Source organism: Cavia porcellus, unplaced genomic scaffold (assembly GCF_034190915.1).
Source record: "Cavia porcellus strain 051 isolate PalLab524CR breed Dunkin Hartley unplaced genomic scaffold, mCavPor4.1 scaffold_31, whole genome shotgun sequence".
NCBI lineage: Eukaryota > Metazoa > Chordata > Mammalia > Rodentia > Caviidae > Cavia > Cavia porcellus.
In genome coordinates this window covers 44297638-44323001 of record NW_026947514.1, presented here as the reverse complement: position 1 = coordinate 44323001, position 25364 = coordinate 44297638, and the positions used below count along the sequence as shown (strand labels likewise).

General features: G+C 36.9%; 1 protein-coding gene across 14 annotated transcripts in view; it reads right to left on the bottom strand.

Annotated features, from left to right (window-relative positions):
- Positions 1 to 25364, bottom strand: part of Kiaa0586 (KIAA0586 ortholog) — a 158884-nt gene that overhangs the window by 14452 nt on the left and 119068 nt on the right. For 3 of the 14 annotated variants that reach the window (XR_010044838.1, XR_010044839.1, XR_010044840.1), the window contains one exon: positions 16829 to 16945. The exons of the other annotated variants lie outside the window; for them this stretch is intronic. The gene's annotated coding sequence lies outside the window, so the exon portion shown is untranslated. The remainder of the gene's footprint in view (positions 1 to 16828; positions 16946 to 25364) is intronic. 14 annotated transcript variants of the gene reach the window in all.

Here is a 25364-nt window from a genome sequence, read left to right as displayed (position 1 = left end):
AAAGATCCAATCCAAAAATGGGCATCTGAGATGAATATGCAATTCTCAGATGAAGAAATACAAATGGCAAATAAATACATGAAAAAATGTTCATCATCTTTGGTCATTAGAGAAATGCAAATTAAAACCACACTGAGATACCATCTCACTCCTGAAAGAATGGCCAGGATCAAGAAAACCAACAACAACAAATGCTGGAGAGGATGTGGGGAAAAAGGAACTCTCCTGCACTGTTGGTGGGAGTGTAGACTGGTACAGCCTTTGTGGAGGTCTGTCTGGAGATTTCTCAAAAAGTTGGGATTGCAAATCCCGTTTATTCCAGCTATTCCACTTCTAGGCATATTCCCAGAAGAAATGAAAGCATCATACCACGGTGATATATGTGCACCTATGTTTATAGCAGCACAATTTGTAATCGCCAGATCTTGGAAACAACCCAAGTGTCCATCAACTAAGGAATGGATAAAAACGTTGTGGTATTTCTATACAACGGAGTATTATTCAGCTACAAAGAAGGATCACGTTGAGATATTTATCAATAAATGGGTGCAGCTTGAGACCATACTCATAAGTGAAATAAATCAATCTCGCATGTATGAATACCGAATAGTTTCCCTAATGTAAGTAAATGATTCAAATATATAAAAATATGTGGTAATCATGATTCCCCATTATGTGGCCTCGAAGCCTTATAAAGTTTTCACTTATTAATTGGAAAGTCTTTATTCTGGGCTTCTTGATATGGAAATATTTGAAGCTATAGTATATGAAGTTTTATTCAAATATTTCAAGGAAAAAAGACAGACACTATGGTAACTACTATTAAGTTGCTGAAATAACACAGCATGGGGAGTCCTGGACAGAAGGAGATGGATACTTTCGACCCAGGAAGAAACTAAAGCAAAAAGAACCAGTCAAATATGCAGTCTTGGGGCTACTATTGAGCAGCTAAGATTCCGTACTATCATGTACTATCATGTACCCGAATTCCTGCCGCTTTAATTTGCTGGAACCGCAGTTGCACTAAAGTGCAGTTGCACTGAAGCTGGAAGTTGGCAAGCCCAACAGAGAATGGAGCCAGCAAGGGACCTGCATCGACCTGCAGTGAGTGCCAGGAATAAAACCCTTCTATGGGCAAGGGGCACCAACAGGACAACATTTTGGAATTGGTCAGGACTTGCAGGAACAAGGAACAGCAGTGACTTCACTGAGTTGTTCTCTTCCCAGAGTAGATTGGTAGGATATGCTTGGCCTGAGTCACGCCCCTGGCTGAGACCCAGTAAGTTGTCCCAAACCAATTCCCTATGCGCGGCGCACACTAACACAGTGAAGGCCTCAGCAGGTTGACTGACCCGGAGGACAGGAGCCAGCATACGCCACCCCTGTTTGAACTTCAATAACACACTGGAGTGGGCAGGATCACCTAGCCAGTGTGCTTCAGAAGAATCGTAACCAACAAGGAAAGGGACTGTGACCTCCTATATATGCCTGTATGGAAGAAACAAAAAATATGAGAAGAGGATGTAACAAGAGGAAGGTCCCCAGCCCCCAATCTCTGACAACAATGATCTAGGAGAGGTAAATACAAAAGAAATTGAGGAGAGCAAACATGCAATATCAAACACGGCATCAGTGGACATGAAAAGATATCTTTGGGACCTCATAGATGAGTTCAAAAGTGAAATATTTAAGCAAGTAAAGCAAGATATAAGTAGACTAATAAAAGAAATGCTAAGCACCTCTCAAGAAGACATGGATAGAGAGGAGGAGCTGGGCAGATCTGGGGTGCCCTCACCAGCCTCTCTGCGTGTCTGGAGGACTCTGGATATCTGCGCCCAGACTGCTGGAGTTCCATCAGGCTTCCAGGTGCAGTGAAGGAGAGAGGTGGGTTTGAGGCTTCCACATCAGCCTCCCCATTCCCGGCTTCACTTGGAGACCTGCTGAGCTCCCCATAGGTGGGCTGGCCCACACTACCAGCCTAGCCCAGCCTGTTTAGCTGCAGCGCCTGGCCATAGGCCTGCAGAGGAGGAGCTGGGCAGATCTGGGGTGCCCTCACCGGCCTCTCTGCGTGTCTGGAGGACTCTGGATATCTGCACCCAGACTGCTGGAGTTCCCTCAGGCTTCCAGGTGCAGTGAAGGGGAGAGGTGGGTTTGAGGCTTCCACATCAGCCTCCCCATTCCCGGCTTCACTTGGAGACCTGCTGAGCTCCCCATAGGTGGGCTGGCCCACACTACCAGCCTAGCCCAGCCTGTTTAGCTGCAGCGCCTGGCCATAGGCCTGCAGAGGAGGAGCTGGGCAGATCTGGGGTGCCCTCACCGGCCTCTCTGCGTGTCTGGAGGACTCTGGATATCTGCACCCAGACTGCTGGAGTTCCCTCAGGCTTCCAGGTGCAGTGAAGGGGAGAGGTGGGTTTGAGGCTTCCACATCAGCCTCCCCATTCCCGGCTTCACTTGGAGACCTGCTGAGCTCCCCATAGGTGGGCTGGCCCACACTACCAGCCTAGCCCAGCCTGTTTAGCTGCCGCGCCTGGCCATAGGCCTGCAGAGGAGGAGCTGGGCAGATCTGGGGTGCCCTCACCGGCCTCTCTGCGTGTCTGGAGGACTCTGGATATCTGCACCCAGACTGCTGGAGTTTCCTCAGGCTTCCAGGTGCAGTGAAGGGGAGAGGTGGGTTTGAGGCTTCCACATCAGCCTCCCCATTCCCGGCTTCACTTGGAGACCTGCTGAGCTCCCCATAGGTGGGCTGGCCCACACTACCAGCCTAGCCCAGCCTGTTTAGCTGCCGCGCCTGGCCATAGGTCTGCAGAGGAGGAGCTGGGCAGATCTGGGGTGCCCTCACCGGCCTCTCTGCGTGTCTGGAGGACTCTGGATATCTGCGCCCAGACTGCTGGAGTTCCCTCAGGCTTCCAGGTGCAGTGAAGGGGAGAGGTGGGTTTGAGGCTTCCACATCAGCCTCCCCATTCACTTGGAGACCTGCTCAGCTCCCGATAGGTGGGCTGGCCCACACTACCAGCCTAGCCCAGCCTGTTTAGCTGCCGCGCCTGGCCATTGGTCAGGAGAGGAGGAGCTGGGCAGATTTGGGGTGCCTGCATCGGCCTCTCCATGTGTCTGGAGGACTGTGGATATCTCTGCAACCAGGGAGGGTCCACAGGTTCCTGAAGCACTGCGGCCTGTGGTGAGTACCCTAACCCGGCTGCGATTGAAGAACTGTGGAGCTTCCAAGGGGCAGGTGGGCGCACAGTGTCCCTGAGGCCCAGCTTGTCTGGAACTGCGGAGTTCTGAGCAGGCAGAGGAGGGCCACTGGTTCTGTAGGCCTAATGGCTTGGGGTAGCGCGGCGCCAGAGTCTCAGTAGCTCCAAACATAGAAGGGGATTTTCAACAGATCCTGAGGAAGCTTTCAAATAACACTTGAAACACAGAAATATAGGAAAATGACAAAACGAAAGACCAAATTACAACCTCAAACCTCCAGCCCATCTCAAGAAACCCTAGGAGCGATGTATATAGAAGAAAATATATCCCATCCACCTCATATATCGGACACAATAGCCACTGAAATTGACAAGCAACTCCAGGAAGCTTTAAAGAAATTCAAACTCGAAATAATCTCCCAGATAAAAGAAGAAATGATAAAAGAAATGAAAGAGATTCTAAATATATCTAAAGAAAACACAGATAAAAAATTGGAGGAACTAAACAAAAAGATAGAATCCCTAGACGAGCAATATAAGAAACAAACAGAATACATAATGCAGATGCACAGAGATATACAGGAAATAAAAAACTCCACTGAAAGTTGTAAAAACTGCCTTAATGAAAGTGAAGATAGAATTTCAGACCTTGAAGACCGGATTGCAGCTAGTGAACAGGAAAGGAAAGATCTTTTGAAAATAACAAGGAACCAGGAAACAACAATTCAACAACTGCAAGATGATGCAAAGAAGAATAACATAAGAATGATAGGGATTAATGAAAGAGAGGGAGACAACATGAAGGATGTCAGGAGGATATTTAGAGAAGTAATAGCTGAAAATTTCCCAAGCATGAGATCAGAAACTGACATCAGGATCAGTGAAGCCTATAGAACTCCAAACAGTCATAACCAAAATAAAACTACACCCAGACATATAATAATCACCATCCCAGAAATCCAACACAAGAATAGATTATTAAAAGCTGTCAGAGAGAAAAGACAGATCACTTATAAAGGAAAACCTATCAGAATCACAGCAGACTTCTCAGCACAAACGATAAAGTCAAGAAGAGCATGGAGTGAAGTATTCCAATCCTAAAGCAAAATGATTTCCAACCAAGATTGATATATCCTGCAAAACTATCATTCAAAATAGATGGTGCAATACGATACTTCCATGACAAAGAACAGCTGAAGAACTTCATGAACACCAAACCAACCCTGCAAAAAATATTGAAAGACAGTTTAGATACACAAAGCAAAAAAGCACTAAGCAAAGCAAATAATTAAACAGAACAGAAAGATAAAGATGCAACAGCAGAGAGATAACATTCCTACAATTAACCAGCATTTAACAGTAATAACCATTAATGTAAATGGTCTCAATGCACCAATCAAAAGAAACAGACTAGCAGAATGGATCAAGAAACAAAATCCAACCATATGCTGTTTACAGGAAACCCATCTAACCCAGAAAGATACTCACAGACTGAAAGTCAAAGGATGGAAAACAATTCTTCATGCAGTAGGAATCCAAAAAAAGGCAGGAGTAGCCATTCTGTTTGCAGACAACGTGAACTTTAAACCAACAATGACCATAAAGGACAAAGAAGGTCACTACATACTCGTAAGGGGAAAACTCCAAGAGGAAGAGATAACTATCTTAAATATATACGCACCAAACTCCAGAGCACCCAGTTATATAAAACAACTATTAACAGAAATGAAAACTCAAATTATCAGTAACACAATTGTAACAGGAGACCTTAATACACCACTGACACCAAGGGACAGATCAACCAGACAGAAAATGAGCAAAGAAATATCAGAACTGAATCACACCTGTGAACAAATGGGTTTGATAGACATATACAGAATGTTCCACCCAACAACATCAGAATACACATTCTTCTCTGCAGTACATGGATCATTTTCTAAAATAGACCATATATTAGCTCACAGAACATATTTAAGCAAATGCAAAAGAGTTGAAATCATCCCTTGCATATTATCGGATCATAGCGCTCTGAAATTAGAAATTAATGACAAAGGATACTGCAAAAATTCCGCAAACACATGGAAACTAAATAACACACTCTTGAGTAATCAGTGGGTCACAGAAGAAATTAAAGAAGAAATTAAACAATACCTAAAAGAAAATGAAAATGCAGATACAACTTACCGGAATCTGTGGGATGCAATGAAAGCCGTTCTGAGAGGAAAATTTATTGCACTGAGTTCCCACATCAGGAAAGCAGAATGAATACAAATAAATAACTTGATGCTACACCTCAAACAGCTAGAAAAAGAAGAGCAAGTCAAGCCCAAAGCAAAAAGAAGAGAGGAAATTATAAAAAGCAGAGCAGAAATCAATGCAATAGAGACTAAGAAAACAATCCAAAGAATCAATGAATCAAAGAGTTGGTTCTTTGAAAGAATAAATAAAATCAATAAGCCCCTAGCCAACCTTATTAAAAAAAGGAAAGAAAAAGCTCAAATTCATGCAATAAGAAATGAAAAAGGAGAAATCACTACAGACCCAATAGAAATACAGAGGATCATCAACACCTATTTCGAAAACCTCTACTCTCAAAAGTTTGATAACACAGAAGAAATAGACAGATTCTTAGAAGCATATGAAGTACCAAAGCTAGATCAAGAGGATATAAAACTGTTGAATAACCCAATCTCTGCTAATGAAATTGAAAATGTAATTGGGTCCTTGCCCACCAAGAAGAGCCCAGGCCCAGATGGATTCACTGCAGAATTCTACAAGAAATATAAAGAAGACCTAATGCCGACACTCCTCAAACTATTCAATGAAATTGAAAGGGAAGCAATCCTTCCTAAGTCATTCCTGGAAGCAAATATTACTCTAGTACCAAAACCTGAGAAAGACCCAACTATAAAAGAGAACTATAGACCGATCTCCCTAATGAACACAGATGCAAAAATCCTCAATAAAATATTGGCAAATAGGATGCAGCAAATCATCAAGAAGATTATACACCATGACCAAGTGGGATTCATCCCAGGAATGCAAGGATGGTTCAACATACGCAAATCAATAAATGTAATCCACCATATCAATAAAGCCAAAAATAAGAATCACATGATCATCTCTATAGATGTAGAAAAAGCCTTCGATAAGGTCCAACACTTATTCATGATAAGAACTTTACAGAAAATTGGAATAAATGGTCTTTACCTCAATATAATAAAGGCCATTTATGACAAACCAACAGCCAGCATCATACTAAATGGCCAAAAATTGAAAGCCTTTACTTTAAAATCGGGTACAAGACAAGGATGTCCTTTATCACCACTCCTATTTAATATAGTACTGGAAGTACTAGCCAGAGCAATTAGGCAAGAAAGAGAAATAAAAGGGGTAAAGATAGGAAAAGAAGAAGTTAAATTATCATTGTTTGCAGATTACATGATACTCTACATAGAAGACCCCCTAAACTCCATTGAAATACTCTTATTTTTTTTTTTTTATTTAAGAGGAAAAAGAGAAAAACACAAAACAAACCAAAGCGGCGTAAGGGTACACGCAATACAGAACTACAAACAAAACAAAACAAAAGAAAAGAAAACAAAAAAACATAACAGTAAGAAATCACCTGCTAGTAGATTACACACTATCTTCTTGAAAATAGTTCCTCAAATCACAGTATCAAAGAACACAAGGTGGACATTCAAACAGGGAGACTGCAAACAGCTGTGTTCAATGTTACAAAAACATTGATAAAGTCAGCTATTTAACACCCCCAAACACACTTGCTGTTATATCCGTTAGAGCTCTTTTTTTTTTTTCCCTCTCTTTTTTACAACAAAATTTACACATCTTGGATTTTATTACTCCTTAGTGCTTATTACTTTCTTTGGGGGTGAAATACTCTTAGATACAATAAATAAATTTAGTAATGTGGCTGAATACAAAATCAATACTCAGAAATCAATAGCATTCCTATACACGAACAACAAAATTACAGAGAGGGAAATAAGAGAAACTGGACTATTCACATTAGCAAGCAAAAAAATGAAATATTTAGGAATTACTCTTACGAAAGAAGTGAAAGACTTATACAGTGAAAATTATAATACACTGAAAAAGGAAATTGAAGATGATCTCAGAAAATGGAAAGACATCCCTTGCTCATGGATAGGAAGAATAAACATTGTGAAAATGGCCATTCTCCCAAAACTGTTATACAGATTCAATGCAATCCCAATAGAAATACCATCAACATACCTTATAGATCTAGAGAAATCACTCCTAAATTTCATGTGGAACCAGAAGAGACCTAGAATCGCAAAGGCAATTCTAAGCAGCAAAGACAAAGCAGGAGGCATCACAATCCCTGACTTGAAGTTATACTACAAAGCAACAGTAGTAAAATCAACATGGTATTGGAATCAAAACAGAGCTGAAGATCAGTGGAATAGATTAGAAGATACAACCACAACTACGAACACACTCAACCACCTTATTTTTGATAAAGGAGCCAAGCAGGTTCACTGGAAGAACGACAGTCTCTTTAATAAATGGTGCTGGAAAAACTGGCTCTCCATTTGCCGAAAACTAAAGCTAGACCCATGTCTATCACCATGTACTAAATTAAAATCTAAATGGGTCAAAGATCTGAATATTAAAACAGAAACACTAAATCTATTGGAAGACAAAATAGGTAGAAACCTTGGAGACATAGGAGTAGGTAAAGAATTCATGAACAGGACTCAAACCGCACAGGAAATACTTCCCAGAATCAATAACTGGGACCACTTCTTATTAAAACGTTTCTGCATGTCAAAAGAAATCTCCAGCATAGTGAAAAGAAAACCCACAAACTGGGAAAAGATTTTAGTGAACTCTCTCTCAGACAAGGGCCTCTTGTCTAAAACATATAAAGAATTAAAAAAACTCAGACCTCCGAAATTCAAAGATCCAATCCAAAAATGGGCATCTGAGATGAATATGCAATTCTCAGATGAAGAAATGCAAATGGCAAATAAATACATGAAAAAATGCTCATCATCATTGGTCATTAGAGAAATGCAAATTAAAACCACACTGAGATACCATCTCACTCCTGAAAGAATGGCCAGGATCAAGAAAACCGACAACAAATGCTGGAGAGGCTGTGGGGAAAAAGGAACTCTCCTGCATTGCTAGTGGGAGTGTAGACTGGTACAGCCTTTGTGGAGGTCTGTCTGGAGATTTCTCAAAAAGTTGGGACTGGAAATCCCATTTATTCCAGCTATTCCACTTCTAGGCATATTCCCAGAAGAAATGAAAGCATCATACCACAGTGATATATGTGCACCTATGTTTATAGCAGCACAATTTGTAATCGCCAGATCTTGGAAACAACCCAAGTGTCCATCAACTGAGGAATGGATAAAAAAGTTGTGGTATTTCTATACAATGGAGTATTATTCAGCTATAAAGAAGGATCACATTGAGATATTTATCAATAAATGGGCGCAGCTTGAGACCATACTCATAAGTGAAATAAATCAATCTCGCATGTGTGAATACCGAATAGTTTCCCTAATGTAAATAATGATTCAAATATATAAAAATATGTGGTAATCATGATTCCCCATTAGGTGCCCTTGAAGCCTTATAAAGTTTTCACTCATTAATTAGAAAGGCTTTATTCTGGGCTTCTTGATATGAAAATATTTGAAGCTAGAGTATATGAAGTTTTATCCAAATATTTCAAGGAAAAAGACACTATGGTAACTACTATTAAGTCAGGTTATAAGGTGGTGAAGTACTAGGTTGTTGAAACAGTCATGCTGTGACCTCTATTGTTATATTGTTATGTCCTGTTTTATCTCAATCTCTCCCTTATTGTTTCAAAAAAAATTATTTAGTCATTTCTTATGTTTGTCTTAATTAAAGAAAAAATTCAAAAAAATTAGGATATATAAATAGTAACTCTTTTTGATTTCCTATTAACTTGTTTTGAAGTCCTGTAGTACTCCCACGATCTTGTTTTGACTGATTAGACTCTGTTCCATTCTATATGATAGTATCAAGTTTGAAGACATAGGCAACTACTTTGAAGACAATAAGATTCACTAAGATACCCATTCTGGTTTGACTATTGTCTTCTTTGGAAGTCCTGTAATGTTTACAATGCCTAAGTTTTATTGGTCTTGTTCTCTACTGTTTTGTCCAACTTTATAATATCTAATGAGATAGACAATTCTTTTTAAGGAAACAAGGGACAACGTTGATAACCATTGTTGATAAACTTGTACTCTGTTCTACACCATGTGCTATGTCTATCCTTGGTATTGACTGACAGCTTTGTTTTGCCATATTTGACTCTATTCTTCCCCCCCCCCCAAAGAAAGTAATAAGCACTAAGGAGTAATAAAATCCAAGATGTGTAAATTTTGTTGTAAAAAAGAGAGGGAAAAAAAAAAAAGAAAAAGAGCTCTAACGGATATAACAGCAAGTGTGTTTGGGGGTGTTAAATAGCTGACTTTATCAATGTTTTTGTAACATTGAACACAGCTGTTTGCAGTCTCCCTGTTTGAATGTCCACCTTGTGTTCTTTGATACTGTGATTTGAGGAACTATTTTCAAGAAGATAGTGTGTAATCTACTAGCAGGTGATTTCTTACTGTTATGTTTTTTTGTTTTCTTTTCTTTTGTTTTGTTTTGTTTGTAGTTCTGTATTGCGTGTACCCTTACGCCGCTTTGGTTTGTTTTGTGTTTTTCTCTTTTTCCTCTTAAATAAAAAAAAAAAAAAAAAAGAAGACATGGATAGAAGAATGGAGGAGCACAAAAAAAGCAGAGAAACGTTTGATGAAGAATACAAAGAAAACACAGAATACATGAAGCAGGTTCAAAGAGATTACCAGGAAATAAAAAACTCCATTGAAAGCTGGCAAAACTGCTTGAAAGAAACTAAGGATAGATTATCCAAACTGGAAGGCAGGTTTGCAATGTGGCATCATTAAAGGAAAAATTTCTTAAAAATAACAAGGAAACAGGCAGTAACAATACAAAGGCTAGAAGACAACAAGAGAATCTAAAACTTAAGAATAAAGAATGTGAATGAAGAAGCAGGGGTACAAGCAAAGGAACGACAAAGGCTATTCACAGAAATAATTAAGGAAAATTTCCCAAGCATAGGAAAAGGAAATGATAATCAGATTTATGAGGCACACAGAACCCCAGCCACCTACAACCAAAACAGAGCTACACCCAGGCATATAATAATCAAGATCCCAGAAATTCAATATAAGAACAGAATATTAAATGCTGTTAGAGATAAGAAACAGATAACCTACAGAGGAAGGCCCATCTGAGTAATGGCAGAATTCTTGACAAAAACCATCAAGTCAAGAAGAGCCTGGAGCTAAATATTCCAAGCCCTGAAAGAAAATAACCTCCAACCCAGATTGTTATACTCTGCTAAACCATCTCTAGAAATTAATGGAGAAACAAGATGCTTCCAAGAAAAGGGGAACCTGGGAAATTTGCAATCACCAATCCAACTCTACAGAGAATACTGCAGGGCATTCTAAAGAGAGAGAAAAGTACTAGAATTCCAGGAAGAGTGGCAGAGAGACCTCAATGAATGGAGCAGAAAGTGGAATGAAGAAGAAAAGCAGACAGAAATGGCACAAAAAGAGCAAAACAGAAATGAAGCAGAGAAGGTTAACTACAATCTCTGACATAAATGGCCTTGATACACTAAAAAAAAAAAAAAAGAAAGAAAAAAAAGAGAAAAAGAGAAACACAGAGATCAGGAGGTAGGGTCCACCGAGATGCTCTTTATAGGAAATATGAGAAAACAATGCTCTATGTGACAGGGAACCAGAGAGAAATAGGGCAGCTAGAACAGTATTTGTGCATAGGTTGGAAAGATAGGCTTTAATAGGTAAAGGAATACAACTAGAGATCAAGTCCAGGAGGGAGAAGGTTTGGAATCACTTAGGTAAATAGCAGGTTGCCCTCACAATCTAAAAACTGAGGGTGTTGGTGAGATCCAAAAATGCACAGTGCACCCTGGGGGAGTAAAAGGTGAAGAATAGTTTTTTAAAAAGACAGCGGAAGATACTGTTGATAGTGTATCAGGATTTAAAAATATTACTCGCACTGCTCTGCTTTAATAGACTTTATTCTGTCCCAGTTTGTCTACTTGCACTAGATCTGAGGGCACAGTTATCACAAAAATAATAGGATATAGTACAGTAATCATCTTTAATTTGCTACTAACAATCTGGAGCCCTGTATAACTTATACTGTTTTATCATGACTGATCTTAATTAAATCTGATTTGTTTGATGTTTGGTATCAACAGATTTTATTCAAAACTGTTATGACTGATACTATCAAGTCTGAGAGTATAGGCAACTACACTGAAGATGACAAGATGAATTACGATACACATTCTGGTTTGATTACTACCTGTTTTTGAAGTTTTACACTATCTATAAAGTTGTGTTTTTGTTAATATTGTTATGTACCACTATATTCAATTTTACTATGTCTGATGATATAGACAATTCTATTGAAGACAACAAGAGACAACACAGTAACCATGGTAGAACTCCTTGTACAGTGGTTTTATATGTCTTTTCATTTCATGTGTTTATCGGCATATGTTTTGTTTTGTCTTGCTTTGTTTTGTTTCTCCCTCTAATATAGAAAGGATAGAAATACATAGTAAGACTCATGCATGTGTATAACCTATAAACATTTACCAGAACTGATCTTATAATGCATGATGAAATGAACAAACACTTTGAAGAAAAAGACACTCTACAGTACCTAGTGCTGATCCTGTAGTGTCATGATGAGGAATCTAGCAATATTACTATTCTTTGTTCAGAGTGATTTTAGCCTGCTTTGGTTTGCTTAATCTCAACATAAATGAAGATATGGATAACTGCATGTATGTTTAAGAGTATAGGATTGATAACCATATTACTAAGTTTTTGTTGGATAGTTGAACAGAACTTTTTGAAGTCTCACTGTTTAAATCCCCACTTTGTATCTTTTTTTAATTAAAAAAAAGGTTAAGATAAAAGAGGACATAACAAAACAGATTAGAACAGAACAGTTTAAGCAACATAGTGTTTCACCACAAGATAATCCGACATAACAGTAGCTATCATAGTCTCTCTTTCCTTGAAATATTTGAGTATACCTTCATATACTATAGTATCCAACATAAAAAGACAGTGTAAAACCATTCAAGAGAATGAAAATAATACAGGGTATTGAGAATCAATGAACAGAAAATGAACAAAGGTTACTATGTTATCTCATCTATAAAATATTTTGTTTATACTATCACATATAATAAAATCCAATAAGATACATGATAGAACCAATGGAGACAGAAGAACAAAAGCTTGGTGGGACTTCAAAACAAGATGATATTAAATCATCACTAGCTATTATACTGTCTTGTTTTTTTCAAGATAGGTTTTCATATCTGTAGGGAGCAGTGTGACAGCCCCATTGCTGCTTCCTCGCCTCTCTCCCCTATGGGTACATAATGCGTCTGCCTACATTAACCATAATCCTCTCCTGCTTACGTCACATACCGGAGGTGATGATGACCCATCAGAAACCACCCCGTAGCCTCTTCCTGTCTCACCAGCCCGCCCTTGGCCTATAAAGGATGTGATCACTTCCTGAATAAACAAGGCTTGATCGGATTCTCTCAACTTGCTTCAATCTCTCTTTGTCTCTCCCGTTTTATTCATCCCCGTTCCTCCTGCAGGTATACCCCACGGATTTATCCGCGGGCTGGATCACATATCAACACAGACAATAAAATCAAACACCCCAGAATAAAACCATTCCAATTAATGAATGAAAACATTATAAGGCTTCAAAGCAATATAATGGGAATCGTGGTTACCTTATACTTTTATGTATTCTTACCATTTCTTACACTAGGGAAACTATTTGGTATTTATACATGTGATTTTGATTTATTTCACTTATGAGTATTTATTTATAAATATCTCAATGTGATAATTCTTTATAGCTGAGTAGTACTCCTTTGTATAAAAATACCACAACTTTTTTATCCATTCCTCAGTTGATGGACACTTAGGTTGTTTCCAATATCTGGTTATTACAAATTGTGCTGCTATAAACATGGGTGCACATATATCACTGTGGTATGATGTTTTCAGTTCTTCTGGGAATATGACTAGAAGTGGAATAGCTGGAACAAATGGGGACCTCCAATCCCAGCTTTCTGAGAAATTTCCAGACTGACCTCCACAATGGTTGCACCAGTCAACACTCCCACCAACAGAGCAGGAGAGTTCCTTTTTCCCCACAGCCTCTCCAGCATTTGTTGTTGGTAGATTTTTGTTAATATTGTTACATACTGCTATATTCAATTTTACTATGTCGGATGATATAGACAATTCTATTGAAGACAACAAGAGACAACACAGTAACCATGGTAGAACTCCTTGTACAGTGGTTTCTAATAACCAACAATGATGAACATTTTTTCATGTATTTATTTGCCATTTGTATTTCTTCATCTGAGAATTGTGTATTCATCTCAGATGCCCATTTTTGGATTGGATCCTTGAATTTTGGGGGTCTGATTTTTAAAAATTCTTTACATGTTTTAGACAGAAAACCTTGTCTGAGGGACAGTTCGTAAGATTGCTTCCCAGTTTGTAGGTTTTCTTTTCACTATGCTAGAGACTTCTTTTCACATGCAAAAACTTTTTAATAAGACATTGTCCCAGTCATTGATCTGGGAAGTATTTCCCATGCAGTTTGATTCCTGTTCATGAACTCTCCACCTATTCCTATATCCCCAAGGGTTTTACCCAACTTGTCTTACAATAGATTTAGTGTTTCTGTTTTAATATTCAGATCTTTGATCCATTTAGATTTTAATTTAGTATATGGTGATAGGTATGGGTCTAGTCTTAGTTTTTGGCATATGGAGATCCAGTTTTTCCAATATCATTTATTAAAGAGACTGTCATTCTTCTAGTGAACATGTTTGGCCCCTTTATCAAAGATAAGGTCGTTAAGTGTGTTTGTAGTTGTGGTTGTATCTTCTAATCTATTCGATTGATCTTTGGCTCTGTTTTTATTCCAGTACCATGTTGATTTTACTACAGCTGCTTTGTAGTATAACTTCAAGTCAGGGACTGTGATACCTCCTGCCTTGCCTTTGCTGCTTAGAATTGCCTTTGCTATTCTAGGTCCCTTCTGGTTCCAGATGAATTTTAGGAGTGATTTCTCTAGATCTATAAGGTATGTTGATGGTATTTTTTATTGAGATTGCATTGAATCTGTATAACAGTTTTGGGAGAATGGTCATTTTCACAATATTTATTCTTCCTATCCATGAGCAAGGGATGTCTTTCCACCTTCTGAGATCCTCTTCAATTTCTTTTTTCAGTGTATCATAATTTTCCCTATATAGATCTTTCACTTGTTTCATGAGGCTAATTCCTAAATATTTCAGTTTTTTGGTTGCTAGTGTGAAGGGTATGGTTTCTCTTATTTCTCTGTGATCTTGTTGTTAATGTATAGAAATGCTATTGATTTTCGAGTATTGATTTTGTATCCAGCTACATTGCTGAATTTATTTATTATATCTTGGAGTCTTTCAATGGAGTTTTGGGGGTCTTCTATGTAGAGTATTATGTCATCCGCAAATGATAATTTAACTTTTTCTTTTGCTATCTTTACCCCTTTTATTTCTCTCTCTTGTCTAACTGCTCTGGCTAGTATTTCCAGTACTATATTAAACAGGAGTCACTTTTGTATCTTGGACAACTATTTGTAAGAGGACAATATGTAATCATCAACTAGTGATTCTTACTGTTTATTTTTCTTTGAAAGTATGTATTATTTTACCCATTTCCTGTTTTGTTTAGTCTTTAAATAAAATTTTTTAAAAATCTAAAAAAAAAAAGAAGACATACTTAAAAAATTAGAGAAACACTGCAAAAAGATGGAAACCTTGAATGAACAATGTAAGAAACAAACAATGCACGAAACAGATTCAAAGAGATATCTAGGAAATAAGAAATTCCATCAAGTGTTCGCAAAACTGCCTCAGTGAAAGTGAAGATAGAATTTTGGACTCAAAGACAGTTGCAGGTAGTGAACAGGGAAGGAATATTCTCTTAAAATAACAAGGAATCATGAAATAACAGTTCATCAGCTGCAAGATGATATAAAGAAAAACATAAGATTGACAGGTATAAATGAAAAAGAACGTGACAACACAAATGATGTCAAGAGACTATTTACAGACATAATACCCGAGAATTTCCCAAACATGAGAATGGAAACTGACATACAGATGAGTGAAGCATACAGAACTCCAAATAATCATAACCAAAATAAAACTACACCAAGGCAGATAATACAACGTCCCAGAAATCTAACATGAGAACAGAATATTAAACACTGCTAGAGAGAAGAGACACATCACATATAAAGGAAAGTCCATAAGAATCACAGCAGAGTCCTCAACACAAACAATGAGTCCAGAAGAGCATGGAGTGAAGTACTTCAAATTCTAAAGGAAAATGACTCCCAACCCAGACTGATGTACCCTGAAAGACTGTCCTTTAAAACTGAAGGAGAAACAAGATACTTCCATGATAAAGAACAGCTCAAGAACTTCATGACCACCAAACCAACACTGAAAAGAATACTGAAAGATGTTCTAGACAGACATAGGAAAGAACCACTAAGCAAGGCAAATAATTAAAGAAAGGGTAAAGGTAAAAAACCAACAGCAGAAAGATAACATGACAAAAATAAACCAATATATATCAGCTATAACCATTAATATAAATGGTCTCAATTCACCCATTAAAAGAAACAGACTGGCAGAATGGATCAAGAAACAACATTCAACCATATGCTCTATACAAGAAACCCATCGAACCCAAAAGCAAACTCAGACTGAAAGTCAAAGGATGGAAAACCATACTTCATGCGATAGGAACCTCCAATAAAAGCAGGGGTAGCTATTCTGTTTGCATACAATGTGAACTTCAAACCAAGAATGATCAGAAAAGACAAAGAAGGTCACTACATACTAGTTAAGGGAAAATTCAAGAGAAAGAGATAACAATCATATATGCATCAAATTTGGGAGCACCTAGCTATACAAAGCAAATATTAACAGAAATGAAAAATCAAATAAACAATAACACAATTATAATGGCAGACATTAACACCCCATTAACCCAAAGAGAGCTCGACTAGACAGAAAATCAGCAAAGAAATAACAGAACTGAATCACACCTGTGAACAAATAGACTTAGTGGATGTGTACAGTGTTCTACCCAACATCAGAATATACATTCTTCTCAGCTGCACATGGGACATTCTCTAAAATAGACCATATACTAGTCACAGAACATGCTTAAGGAAATGCAAAAGAATTGAAATTAACACAAGAGTGTTATCGGATCAGAGTGCCATGAAACTAGAAATTAATGACAAAAGAAGCTGCAAAAACTCCACAAACACATGCAAATTGAATAATACACTCCTGAGCAATCAGTGGGTCACAGAGGAAATTAAAGAAGAAATTAAGCAATATCTACAACTAAATGAAAATACAAATATATACAACTTACCGGAACCTGTGGGACACAATGAAGGCATTCCTCAGAGGGAAATTTATTGCAGTGAATTCTCACATCAGGAAAACAGAACAAGCACAAATAAACAACCCGATGCTACATGTCAAACATCTAGAAAAAGAAGAGCAAGTCAAGCCCAAAGCCAAATGAAGGGAGAAAATTATAAAGATCAGATTGGAAATCAACACAATAGTGACTAAGAAAACAATACAAAGAATCAATGAAGAAAAAATTCAAATTCATGCAATAAGGAAAAAAAGGGCTGAAATCATTACAGACCCTGTGGAAATACAGAAAACCATCAATACCTATTTCGAAAACCCCTAGTCTCATAGACTTGATAACACAGAAGAAATGGACGCATTCCTAGAAATATATGAACTGCCAAAGCTGGATCAAGATGTAAAACTGCTGAATAAACCAATTTCAATTCATGAAATTGAAAATGTAATTAAAGAAAAGAAACAGGTCCTGAAGGATTACCAACAAAGAAAAGCCCAGGTCCTGAAGGATTCACTGCAGAATTATACAACAAATTCAAAGAAGATTTAATGCTGGCACTCCTCAAACTCTTCAATGAAATTGAAAGGCAAGCAATTGTCCCTATCTCATTCCTGGAAGCAAGTAATACTCTGATACCAAAACCAGAGAAAGACCCAACCAAAAAAGAAAACTACAGGCCAATCTCCCAAATGAACATAGATGCAAAAATTCTCAATAAAATACTGGCAAACAGAATGCAGCAAATCATCCAGAGGATTGTACAACAAAATCAAGTGGGATTCATCCCAGAAATACAGGGATGGTTCAATATACACAAATCAATAACTGTAATCATATCATCATATCACCACATCAACAGAGCCAAAAATAAGAATCAAAGAATCACATGATCATTTCTATAGATGTAGAAAAAGCTTTTGATAAGGCCCAACACTCATTCATGATAAAATCCTACAGAAAATTGGAATAGATGGTCGATCTGATAAAAGCCATCTATGACAAACCAATAGCCAGCATCATTTTTATTTTTTGTACCAGGGATCAAACTCACTACTTCGCACTTGCCAGACAGGTGCCTATGCTGCTGAGCTAAATCCCCGGCCCCACATTGAGATTTTTTCTAAGTAAATGGATGCAACTTGAGACCATACTCACAAGTGAAATAAATCAAACGTGTAATTATCATATTGTCTCCCTAGTATAAGAAATGGTAAGAGTACATAAGGTACAAAATCCTTAAATACTGCAAAAGGGCAAGAATCTGCTCAAAGGAGAAAAAAATAATATCTCAGGGAAAAGGAGAAAAAAAGGAAGGGAAAAGAAAAAATATCTAAATCTGTATAAACACACTTAAGATAGCTAAGATGATTGCACTACAAATTCTATTAGTTCTTGGGACAAAATAGTTAACATTCATAGGATTGGAACAATTTTACATGTTTGTGTATGGTGATCTGAGGAACTCTTTTGAAAATCACTATGTAAAATAACAACCTTAGTTATGTTCCTACCACCTTGTTTGGAAGGCCTATATCATCATTGTTTTGGGCCCTTTGTTATTGTTATTTGCCTTTTTTGTTTCTTGTTTTTCTAGTAATGTGTCTTTTTCCCCTCTAATGCAGAAATGATAGGTATACATATATAGGCTTATACATGCCTAGAACTTCTAAACAGTTTGCAAGATTCGACTATATTATGCATGAGGAAATGAACAGCTACTTTAAAGAAAAAGAGACATGGGGCTGGGGATTTAGCTCAGCAGCATAAGCGCCTGCCTTGCAAGCAGACAGTTGTAAGTTTGATTCCCGGTACCGATAAAAAAGAAAAAGACAAAAAAAAAAAAAAAAAAAGAGAGAGACATTATGTTATCCATTGCTGATTTCCTATCGTCAAGCTGTGAAATCCTGTAATGCATTTTCATTCTTTGTTCAGAGTTTTAGTCTGTTTTGTATTATTTAATTTCAACATACATGAAGGTATGGACAGCTATTTTGAAGAGAACAAGAGACATTACAATAGCTATTGTTGCTTTTCCTATTGTCTGGTTTTGAAGGCCTGTAATGCCTTCATTATTCTGTTTTGAGAAGTTTTATACTATTTTGTGTTGTATGAATTCATTGTGTGTGAAGATATAGACAACTATTTAGAAGAAAACAAGAGATGTTATGGTAGCCACTGTTGATCTCCTGTTGTCTTGCTTTCAAATCTATGTCATTTACATTGTTTTCTTCTGATATGCTTTGTTCTGTTTTATTGTTTTGTTTTACCCTCTTTAAAATAAAAAAGAAATTAAAAATAAGACAGAATAAAACCAAAAATGAATAAAAGAAAATAATAAAGATCAGAAAACACAACCTCTTATCAAAATACCAACATCATTTTTCATAAAGATTAACATTTTGATTCTTACATTTCTGTAGTAATACAGTAGACTCCGAATAGTCTAAATAACTTTAATAAAGGAACAAAATTAATAGTTTCAACTCTCAATCCTACAACTTATCACAAAGTTACACCAATCATGACAAAATGGCATTGATATCAAGATAGACAAACCACCAAAGTACCAATAACAAAGTCCCAAAATAGATATACCCATATAACAGACATTTGATTTCTGGTAAAGATGCAAAAGCAATTAAATGGAAAAGGATTGTACCTTCAATAAACATACTGGAACAACTGGATATCCATATGCAAAAAACCCAAACCTTATAGCACATTAAAAATTTCTTAAGACATTCAAAAGTCAACTGAAAATGGTTCATAGTGAGTTAGTTAAAATAAAGGCAGGTGTGGCCTGAGTTGTTGCTTTGACTGAAGTCATTCTCTCTGGGACAAAACACAGGTTTTCTTTTTTTTTTCCCAGCTTGTCACACTAATGAAACAATACGATATTTATACTTGCATGACATATTTATTTCACTGATAAGTATGTTCTCAAGTTGCATCCATTTATCTATAAAAATGTCCAGTTTATCACTCAAGAAGGCAAGATATTTAAATGAACAAGATAATAAACATTACGTGTTTCTTTACAGTTGGGCAATATATTCTTAGTGGGGACATTGATGTTAAGCAGGTTATACTGTAGAAAGCTTTTAAAATTAAGTGCATTCAATTATAAACCATACAATATAAATCAATTAAAAGTTTAAAAAAACAGTTTTAGGCTACACGTGGTGGTGCACACCTATAATCTCAGCACTCAGGAGACTGAGGCAGGAGATGAGTCACAAGTTCAAGGCCAGCCTGGGCTACACAATTTTCTAAAGATAAGAATGTGGCAAATATAACTGACTCAAATATATGTAAAATCTGAAAACAGACCAAAATTCAGCATCTAACTTTGATAAGTTTTTAAAAAATCTTTAAATACATTAACAATGGTTACTGTAATATGTAGTGTGATTAAAAAACTACAGTGACTATTTAAACATATTTATTACAGTAAAAGATACACTGCAATTAACTCCCCTCAGAGTACTCCCCATCACTTCAAACACACTTATTTCCACCATTCTTGCCACTTTCTGAAGTAGTTCTGCAAGTCTTCTTTTGTGTCTTTCTGTAGCTGCCTAGATATCTTGAATTGCCTCAAAATATTTACAGTAATTTCTGTCAAATAAAATTCTATATGTCCTCATCTATCTCATTTACTGGATCAGGCATCATGCAATTTCTAGCTCTTCCTAAAGCCAAAATAACCACAAAAGCCAAACATTTTTAATGGATTCAGGATAGTGAGGCAGTCACCATGGAGCAACTAAAGACATTCATAGAAGATTTCCAGAAGTGCTTCAGAAAGTACAATTGGATAAATGTACTCAAAGTGAGATTGAGTACTGTATTTTGAGATGGCTGGATGGCAGTATGTTTTTTAGTGTAATAAAGTAAAAAGGTTGGTTTGATGTTCATTGTATTTTTGATCAGGTCTCATATCAACTATTATATTCTATATCTGTTTACCTTTCATATCAACTATTAGATTCTATATTTGTTTACCTGGCATTCTGGCTCTGAGATTCCAGAAGTCAGAGAGGGAGGGAAGTTACTGCTTGGTCCCTTTGGCCTAGAAAAGCAAGCTTTCAGACTGTGCACAGCACATGCAGTACAAATACAGGCATAAAAGTACTTTGGTACATTGAGGTCTCATCCTTTAAAGAACCATTTGTTTGTAGAAAATAAAGTGTCAGTCTTTTCTGAGTCTCATCGGATTCCTCAGATATAAAATAAGAATACCACCTACCTACCTAAGTTGATTTAGCATCTTAGTAGAGAATATCACATATATGAAGTGTATACAAATGGTAACTACTACAACTGTTATTATCCTTATAAATAAAACCTCTTCATCCACTATGGGGAGAGATTTCTACTTTATGGGATAAATACTAACAGTGAAAAAAACTCCCTACCTCAATATCTGAATTGACTTTTTGTAACTTCCTAATGCTCACGTGCAATAGGGTGGGTGTACTGGAAGAGTGAATATTGAGATCTGCAGTTCAGGGTTAAAGCAAGAAACAACCAATAACCACGTCAACACAATTCGAAAACTGCCTTTCAGGTCTGGATTTTTATACTTCCTCAATTGCTGTTAAAAACTAAAAAAATAGTATTCACTGAGATTTAAGTCAAAGGACGAGAAAAGAATTACTCAATCTATAAATTTCTATTAGTTTTCTATAAAAATTTTGCATAGGTACACTGAATAGAAATTGAGTCTTAAATTATGTACATAACCTATCCTTTTTACCTTACCACAAGAGCAGACTTGTTAACCTTTACTTAACGGTTTGAAGATACCATAAAATAAAGAACCAGTGATCTCACCTTTGAAAATGAAATCTCAGGCTGGGAAAACAAGGACACTACTGAAAAAGCTTTAAATGAAGGCATATGGTGGGCACTGGGGTTGGAGCAGTTGAACACATTGTGCTTTTTCCAAAGGTTCATCTTATCTCAATACTTTAGCAATTCACTTCGAATAATCACCCAACATCTCATAGCTCTGGGTGCAAATTAAAAGTAATCTACGGCCTGTGCATGTAACTCAGTGGCAGAGTTCTTGCCTAGCTCTCCAATACAAAGAGAGAGGAAAGGAGAGGAGGAGGGAGGGAAGGAGGAGACAGACAGAGAAGGAGGGAGGAAGAGGGAACAAAGGAGAGGGGAGGGGAAAGAAGAAAGTAAGCTACGCACAAGTCAGTGCACAAGCTTTTAAACTACTGGTATTTAAAATGATAGGCATCTGAGCTTTATAGTATCTGTACTAGTATTTCTAACTTAAATGTTTGATCTCTTTTAAATATATATTTAGTAGGATTCACTGATAGCAATACTTAAATCCGTAATTCTTTAGACTGTTTTAAGCAAACTTTATAGACTATCATCTATTAACATAAAGCAAGGATATAAAAATGAAGTCCCTCAAAACAGATTTTTAACCTATAAACAAAAATTAATTTTTGAAATGGACTTCCAGAATCTGAAACAAAATGTAATAAAGCGACATCTAAAATTAGCAACATTCAAGATACCTGCATTTTTAAATTGTAGTTTGAGTTCACTGAAAAAATACTAGGAATATTCAGATATTTAAAAATATACATAGCACCAGCACCTGCCTGGTAAGTGCAAGGTCCTGAGTTCAAGTCCCAACACCAAAAAGTAAAATAAAAATATACAAAGTTGGCTATCTACTTTTGAAACAATCTCCAAAATTAAGTTACTCACTGGCTGTATATCTAGTACATCAATTCTCTCAAATGATAATATTTTCAGAAAAAAGCTCTCACTGCATAAAAGCTTATATCCAGTTCCCAAGAAGTCAACTGCTGACTCATAGATGACCTGCCCCTCATGCAAACATGACTTATCTGAATAATGCACATTTAATTATTAAAACTCACTGAACAGCATGTAAGGACTTGAGTGTACTGTATACATTGCTGTAACACAAAGTGCCTGCCTTTTAGGGGCAAGAATGTCTAGCAGGACATTCCAACATTAAAATTTGATTGAGAACAGAGAGACCATGTTTTAGTAGACAGCTTTATCTACAACACACTTCCTGTTAATTCAATGGCCTGTGAAATAGCTACTAAAACAAGTTCCTCTTAGATAACTCTTTATAAAAGCATATAATGGTCAAAAACTAAATGAATCTTAAAAATTACAATAGGTTTGCCTTGAGAAAGGAGCCATACTAACAGTATGAGTTCATGTACATAAAGCACAAAAAACAAGAGCACTAATTTTTGCCCCCAGAAGTCAGAATAATGGTGTCATCCCGGTGGGATGGAGCCTATCACTGAGGGGATCACAGGAGGCGAAAGTGACACTGGTTCTGTTGCTTTTGCTCTGGTCCTGCTTGTATGAGGGTGTCTTACTGTGACAGTTCGTTGAGCTGTGGGTCTATGCTATGTGTATTATTCCTCCACAAAAGAGTAAAATTGAAAAATAAAAACCCAAAAGATTAGTTTTAGTAATTAAAGGTAATCTTTGGTAATTTTGATTTCTAATGATGAAATTGCCAAGTTACTGACCTTACTAAGTAATATTTCACAGCAAGTAAACAATTTCAGCTAAGCTACCATGACTGCTACTGACTACAAACATGAGTTCCCTTAAATCCTGAAATACAGTGAGCTGCACCAATTGAGAAGCAACGTGAGTTTCTGATTGCTGTCGCTCTAGACTGACTCATAGCTGACCACCTAGGGTAGATGATGCTCTATGGCAGTTACCTACTGGGTTTACCTGACAACACAAACGATCATCTAATTTTATCACCTAATTCAGAAAGAATTTCTGAAATACTCAAATGTTCTGAAAATTTACATTAATTCCTTTTTAGGCATGAAAAAATTTATAAAGCAACAACATTAACTTACTTAAATGCAACTATAACTCTTATTCAACAGTGATTTTAATTTTACTATGTTATACCATGCCAGAGTATGAATGTCACTATTATAATGTTCTTATAAATGATACTTGAAAGCTTCAAAGGACGAAGGCACAGTACCTCCCTAGCATTTACTAAGGCTAAGTTCCTCTATAATGTATACACAGAAAATTTATTTTCTTAGAGAGCCTTCCTAAATATAAAAATCACTTTCAAATTACAGCTTGTGATTATCACTAAAAATACTCTGCATTACCTGTGCAATCTTTACAATGGGTTTTACCATATATAGACATTCCTAACTAAATTTGGAAACAATAATTAAATCTGACATTGTGACCTGTTCACTTCCTCAAGGCCAGACCTGCTAACTTTTTAAAAAGTGAAAGAATGAAAAATGAGCTTTCAAATACAGGAAGTCACTAGAAAACAAGAGCACTATTCCATATCCTAAAACAAGAACTTGAGAGACTCTGTGTTGAATAGTTAAGTTTCAGGGTGAGGGAAGGGAAAGGGAGGGTGAGCGCCTGCTCACTGTACACATGACACCAATGGGACTCAGGGCCAGAGCGAGTTCTGTGTTACTACTGCTCTGGGGAATAGCTCCAAGCTACGAGGCACAGCTGTACTGGCCCAGCTAGCAAGGCCATCACAGCAATGCTTTGATAGCACGAGGCCCTGAAGTGTGAGGATATCGAGAAGGCAGCAGTTGCTGGCTGTGAAAACAATCTGATACAAACCAGATGGGAACTCACTGGATGGGTAACACAAAGGAAAACAACTGGCTCATTGAACAAAGTCTGGAGCCTGCCAGAGAATTTGCAAAGGACAATAACAGTCCCCCAGAGCTGATGCAAGCAAGAAGCATCCTTGTTGTTACAGTCTGAGAAACTATTTTTCATCAGACTAAACAAAGTTTTGATTTCTAATTCTTATATTCATTAATTGTAGTTTGGTATACTGGCTTTTTTGCTGAAGACAGATATTTCATTTATATAATACACTATGTAAGTGACACTGAGAGAAATAGATGGGTAACAGAAACTAATTCTGTGCTGCTTCTTATAAAGTGCTATGAACATAACTACCTCATGAAACTGCTAAATTTAGAAAATGATGGAGCATGGTGACATAGTAATTAGAAAATCCAACATAATATTTCTAGAACATCCTAATTCTGAGTGTTGTTGATGTAGGCAGAATGACACAAAAAGCAATAATCACAAGGCTCTCAGGACATTTCTATCTAATGATTTTTCTGACTTCATTAGCTGGCATAATATTGCAATTACTTATATTCGCAGGCAAAAGTGCCCAAGTTCTCTGTCTGACTTGACAAATATAATACTAACAAGTAGGTTTCAATATACGTTTTGGCAACTGCATTTCACTGAAAGACTTTTGTAGGTACATACTATATATACAAGAGTGTATGAATATATTTATGTAAACATATATGTGTACAAATTACTTGTTTTTACTATTTTAACAGAGCATAAAACAATTCACAAGTAATTATATTTCTTCTACTGGAAATGCCAACACAACCTAGGCCTCTACATTACTGCCAATCAGAAAATGCATCTAGGGCTGGGGATGAAGCTCAGTGGTAAAGTG